Here is a 6967-nt window from a genome sequence, read left to right as displayed (position 1 = left end):
GCAACTGCACTCACCTCAGCCCTGCGCAGGCATGGCCGGGGTGCAGTAGAAACAGTCGGCGGACCGGAAGTCCGTAAGACAGTGATGGTGCCCAGGGTATCTGGAAGGGAGCGGGAAGGGTCAGCCTTCCAGGCCCTGTCTAGCACCCCCTATCTGCCGAACCAAACACACACTCACAAATGGGAAGGTAGGGTGGCAGGTGACCTTGGAGACAGGAGGCAATAGCAGAAGAACTGCCTGCACAACCTTTTAAAATATTATTTTTCCCACTGCTTTTTATTCTGTAATTTTAAGGAATTATTTTTTATCAAAATAAGGAAGAAGAGGCTCCCAATATCCTTTTCTACAGTTACAAACTCTTAAATGAACCAGATTGTTGAAAACCTAGGTTTTTAAAGACATAATAACGATTTATTTACAGGAAAAAAATTATGGGCTTCTACTCCATTTTAAATCCTATTGTGTTTACTTTAACTTTTCTTCAACAGCTATATGCTGAACAATGTGTCAGAAAAAATACTAAGGAGCTTAAAATACACTAGGAAATAAAACAGACAATACTGCTACATTCTTAGTATAGGGTTCTTTCCTCAGAAGTGAGATTTATATCAACTCTCAGAAACAACAGATAGTCCATTTTATGGTAAACAGATCAGTGCCCAATCCGAGAGCTCGGTGTTGGCAATTGTGGCGAAGGTGTCCTGAGATTTGGGGTCTACATTCAGGTGCCTGCATTGCTCCTGCCCACTCTCACAGCCGTTTCCCCAATTTCTTCCTGTGTCTCTAAATAGAATCACACAGGCATCACGTGTGATCCAAGATCCTATGAATCCCGCCATCAAAATGATTCACACTTAACAGCTACACCATAAAAAAAGCCAGAGAACTTCCTTTTTTAGCATCGACTGCCCCATCAGATGCAAAGATAACTTAGTGTGACTTAGAGGAGGGAAATGTAGACTGGATTTTTTGAATAATGTTTAACTAATGTTTCCTTTAAATAATGTTAATATATATATATATCTTTCTACCACATAGTAATAGTTTAGAAGCTCAAGTTTAGTTTTTAAGCCATTTAAAATTCCTCTTTGTAACTTTATGCCAATCAAAAGAACTGTCCTGATTTGTGCTTAGATTATTCAGTGTTTCTTGGAATCAGTGGGGTCGCACAAGTTTATCTTTGACATTTAATTTTTGGCCATTCAGAGGAAACTCCATATAGTACATGTGGATTGTGATAATATTCCCCAAATCTAAAACTCCTTTCTAACTGACCATAAAAGAACTCAAGACACATATTATTTTATAGTTCTAGATGTGTGATCTTCAAGTTTGTAGAAGTGGGAATATTTAAACATCTCCCCCAGAGCTTTGCATAATAGATATTTCATTAAGCTGTGATGGTCACATTATTTTATTCATTTTTAATAAATGAACACAGAAGTTCTCACTATACCTTGGCAAGTCTGCTGTTTAACCGCTTAAGATACTCGTATTGTTACCAAAAATTTAACCTCTCTTGTTTCTTTGTCTGCCTGCACCTAGGCAGAATTGTGTCTCGGATTTTCTCTCCTGTTCCAGAAATGGCACCCTAGAGTAGGAGATAAATAGAAGACAGGGCTTCACATGGCATCCAGTTTTCTAAGCAATTACATGAACTATAAGCTTGAAAACAGACTCTTCATAATCTAGCTCTAGCCTACTGCTCAGACCAAATCTCAACATTTCCTCTAGATATTTTCTTTATGACCCTCCAGAGCTAATATTTTCTCTTTGTTTGCCAGAGTCATCTCAAGACTGGCTACTGATTATGAGACAGGAGATTAGGACATGGCCAACTAGCTGAGCAAGTGGGTGAGACCTGTAATCGTGGAGATCCAGGACACATTCTCAGAAAACAATTTCCAAGTCCCCCACCTGGGACCAATCAGAAAGTACTAGCTTTAGTTCTTCTGGTACAAAATCAAGCAGGTTTTTTTTTGACAGAACAGCTTAGCTCTGTTATCAGCCTAAAGAACGGGGAATGCAAAAGACACACACCATCGACTGCACGGCCCGTGTGAAGTCCCTCAGTAGCCAGCTCTCACTCTGGAGTGTATACTTCTTTTTCTATCTTTAATAAACATAGACCCTCGGTACCTTTATTGTACGTCTGTCTAACTCTTTCTTCAGGACACCAAGCACCAGGAAAGAATCCCTAAGAGTCTACAGAAAACGCTACAACCTGGTAACATTTGGCAATTGTCAGTTCTACTCCATCTGCTGTACTGCTGGGGTAGCGATGAAGGTCACAGATTTTCTTGTAGAAAATTCTATTTCAAGACCACCAGTGTTGACTGTGAACTTCACACATCTTGCCAAATCCTTCTCTTTGGGGCCATCAGTGACTGCTTGCTCCAACTCTCAGCCATACACTTTTAAATGCAAACAACCAGCAGTTCCCCCTTGATACAGAATCACAAAAGCTAAGTTTCTGAGTGAAGCCTTACTTTGGACTCTGTCCTTGGGCCATTTGAGATTTTCATAAAATGGGCGAGCGTTGGTCAAATATTCTCTTTCTAAAGTATTGGATATAATGTTAGTTTATCTTTAATCCTAGCACTGGGTGGGAAAATCTTTGCGTTATAGCAATAAGAAAAGCAGTGCACCCTGAAAGTGAAACCCCGTGAAGTTTGGTGCTTTGTCTTCTGGTCACAAGGGTGGACTGCGACTCTGACGTGGCTGGAAAGTGGGAACTTGAAAGAAAAACAGACTTAGAGTCGAGTTTAGTGGGCAAAGTCATTAAAAATAAAATCCTTTCGTAGCCTTTCATCTTGATGTTATGAAACCTGGTAGCATGTTTTTTTTCCTTTTCAAATGAATTTTGTTTTTAATAAGTTTGGCTAAAAGTATAAATGCTTTTGGCGAGGTCAACTTGAACTTGTGGCTTTTCTTAGCCATTGGGGTCTACACCTCAGAGAGTTTTCTGTTTTTATTGGAAGTTTAAATTCTGTTGGCTGAGCTGGTAGTTTCTTTGTGAGAGCACTGGAGTCTTTTAATGTTTTCTTTTTTGGTCTCTTTGGCTGTTTAAAAGAACGACTTGAGGATGAATTTGGTGCCTTGGATAGATAAATAAATCTGACAAAATTATAAATGACTCAGTGAACTGGAACAGAAAGGGGAAAATAATAGTGAATTAATTCTAAAAAGAAAACACACTCCAGTAAAATGCATGAAACCCTAACAAAGAAAAAGCCACATGGGGGGGGGGAGAATTTAATATTTTAAGGGAAGGAAATAGTCAATTCTTTCTCATGCCAAAAACAACCAACCAACTAAACAGACAATAACAACAAAACCACTAAAAAGTATATAGTAATTTCTTCATGTCTAGTATATAATAGACCTACCTTCTGAACTATTTCATGCATTACTTATGTGTTCAATATATTTTAGCATATTAATATAATAATAAAAGTGTATCATATCTTTTCATTAGAAATTCATTATTAACGAATCACCAAACTTACTTGCAACTGGACGAAGAATGAGTCACAGAGAGCTCAACTGGACCATGACAAAACGATTATTTTTACAGATCAAGATTGGCTACAAAACTTATGCTTCAATTGTATGAAAATCAGAATGTCCACCTGGTACTTAAAAAGCATAGGTGTTCCTAGAATAGCTGCGCATTCCTGGGGTGGTTATATGTATCTTCTTGGCTTCCTTGTGGGCTTTCTACTGCGAGTAGAGGAGGATCTTCTTAAAAATAGATAAAAGTCCTTCACTTTTGTTTAACTTAGGCTGATTCACTTTTCTGCAACTATTTTAAGGCTTGGATGTTGGATTACTCAGCACTTATTGTTGGCCAAATTTAATAACCACAGTACTTTGTTCCGGTTTTGTACTCTGAATAACAAGAAGCCATCATGTGTCCTATTCCTGTATTATCCACCTGTAAAGAGCATCTGAATGATACCTAGATAAAGAGCATTTTCTTAATGACTCAAAAGATACGTGAGTCGTCTGGAGTACTGGATAATTCTACAGTTTAAAACATGCACTATCTAGCCCTGTGTCCATGTATCTGTACATAGGGGACTGTATAGAGACTGAAACTAAACACACAACTAAGATTTGAATTAACTATAAATACTTAGAGATACAAAACTGTGCTATAAATTGGTACAGTTTTATGATCTCTAAATTGGGAATAACAGTATTTCCCACAGGAGGGTTTTGGAGATAGACAAGGAGCTTGGAGCACACCCAGTAGGTGAAACAGGCAGAGAGAGAATGGATTCCTGGTCCTCCCGCTTTTTCCTCCCAGCAGAGGTACCCATTACAGTAGAAGGGCAGCGACCAGGGAGGGCCTTCCTCCTGCCTTGTCTGAACTTCAGCTCCCACACCCTGGAGCTCTTCGCCTTAGCCACATTCTTAACTTCCTAGAAGCTTACTTTCAACATGTGTAAAATAGAGCAATGCTGACCTCCTAGGGTGTGTGTGATGGTTCAGTCAGAGCACAGTGCCTGACAATACCTGAGGCTGGCAGCTGATCACGGCTGTCCTTCCACCACTCAGCCTTGGAACAAGAGCCACGGGATTGGTTAAAGTTAGCACCACATGGGTCCACCAGAAGTCATTTGAAGCCATTCATAATGAGTGGTGACCATTAATCCTGATGTGTCAGCTTCAGTGGGTTAAGAAGCCTCTAGCAGATTGGTGAAGCGTGCTCCTGGATGTGCCGGGGTGGGGCAGGGCTTTGATGATGCTGTCTGGTGCCTCACTCCTTCTTCTCCAGCTCTGTGCCCTGCTCTGCTTCCCATCCACTGTGAACTGAACATCTTTGCTCAGCCAGGCCCTTCTGCCATGATGTCCCTGCCTTGCAGCCAGCTGCCATGGACTGAGTCCCTCCAAAACCATAAGCCAAACTCAAGCTCTCCTTTTTAAAGCTGTGGCTCTTGGATATTGTGTTTCAGCAACAGGAAAGCTGACTAATAACTAATCACTGAGCCATTTCATTCATTATCCTGAGAGATATTTGATATACACTACTGGGCTGGCTTTGGGCTCTCTGTTCTTGGCACTAGTATAAAAGGGACACGGTATCAGGTACACATGAGTTCAGACTCTACTTCTGCCGCTCTGTACCTGTCTTCCAGTCTTCAAGCTTATATTTCAAGTGCTTCATACATTATGCTTGCAGTTTTAAAATGCATGCTAAGGATGAAAGTTAAATGTGAGCTATCAACACACTAAAAAACCCAGGGCCATATTATAGAGGTTGTAGGGACCTCCTTTAGAGAACTAGATGAAATCAGGAATTCATCAGAATGGGTGCTTGGGACCTCAGCTGGCCTCAGAGGTCTACCCCTCCTGCCCTGTGTAAATTGCCCCCACCCATCTTGAGTATGTTGGCTGGAAAAAATACCTCACTCCTAGCATTAAAATATATCAAGATGATGGTTGTTGCTTCTGAGCTTAGGTTGTAAGTGACAGTGCAATCATCCCAAGGGCATCCTGTTCTCTGATTCTTCTCATGTGCTGCTTGATGGTCATGCTGAGCCCACACCCTGATGCAGGTTTGTGAGCCAGAGGACCCCTCCAGGTATGCCTAGGCTCCAGACCCAAAGAAACTGGAAGTAATAAATGGGCTTGTCAGAAGCCACTGGATTTGGGAATATTTTGTTATGTAGCACTAGGTGACAAATATAGATGAAGAGAATAGATGAAATAACTTTTGACAGAATTACATGAATTAAAATTCAAAAGCAGAACTATTTGTGTTTCCCTTTTAAACATAAATAGAAAATACTTCATTGTATTTCTATTTCCATTTACGACTTCATAGTTATTTTAGTGCCCTTGTCCAAATCTTTTTGAGCCTTGTTTTAACAATTCTTTGTTCCCACAGGTCTTATAGAATTTGGTAGTTCCTAAGCCTCTCATTACATAGAAAATAAGGAGTGAATAAAGGCAAATCATGTAATGAATATCATGCATACCCCAGAAAGTCCCTGTCATCAGCAACAGCTGTCTCCATCATGACAGGCAGATAAACTCTCATTACAGACAAAAAAATTCCTCTTTCCTTGATAATTAAAAAATCTCATCAAAGACAAATAAATACATGTTAGCATTGTTGTGAAAAATGTTTTGTCTTTGTTAAAAATTTAAAAATTGTGAAAAACTTTTAAGAGATTTATTATAACCCACTTTCCCCGGTATGGAGTTTTACTAATTTAAAATCCTGAAACCAGTCAGGCTGGTGAATCTTACACATGGCACTACAAGTGCCAGCCCTTTCCTTTGATTAGCTTGGCACTGGCAGAGTGCTGCACTCCCAGTGATCAATACAGCCACTGCCAAGAAGCTTCCTGCCTTGCAGACCACAGAGTCTGAGCAAGTTGGTCTTGCTGGGGAGCATCGGGGCGATGTCTGGCCTCAGAGGGAAGAGTCACAGCCCGTGGGGATCTGGCCTGCCCAACACACAACCTGGCTCAACCAGGGGAGCCTCACTTCTGTGTCAAGATTTGGAGGTAGATCCTTGAAGCTTGTGCTGTGCTTTGGGGAGAGGGAGAGAGGTAGAAGGAGAAAGAGAGAGAGAGAGAGAGATTTTTCCCTGAATTATCTCCTGAGAAGTACAGAATCCTACACTACCTAAAATCTTAGTAAGTGCAAGTGTATTTGCTAGCAGAATCAAGTCATGGGGATTTGTCTCTTCCAGCAAATATATCAGCAGTGAAACTTCAAAAGACTTTATCTATTAAGATTTAGAACTCTATTACACCAAAGCCCTGTCTGAAAAATGTACAAGTCAGCCATTGATTTTTTTCAAAAGTATTCTGCTGGCCAGGGCACTGCATTAATTGACATCAAAATGCTGGATCCAGGGGCTGGGGATTTAGCTCAGCGGCAAAAGCGCCTGCCTGACAAGCGCAAGGTCGTGAGTTCGGTTCCCGGTACCGGAGAAAAACCAAAAAAA

This window comes from Chinchilla lanigera, unplaced genomic scaffold, assembly GCF_000276665.1.
Source record: "Chinchilla lanigera isolate Chin_1 unplaced genomic scaffold, ChiLan1.0 scaffold00002, whole genome shotgun sequence".
Classification (NCBI taxonomy): Eukaryota; Metazoa; Chordata; class Mammalia; order Rodentia; family Chinchillidae; genus Chinchilla; species Chinchilla lanigera.
This window is presented reverse-complemented; position numbering follows the sequence as displayed.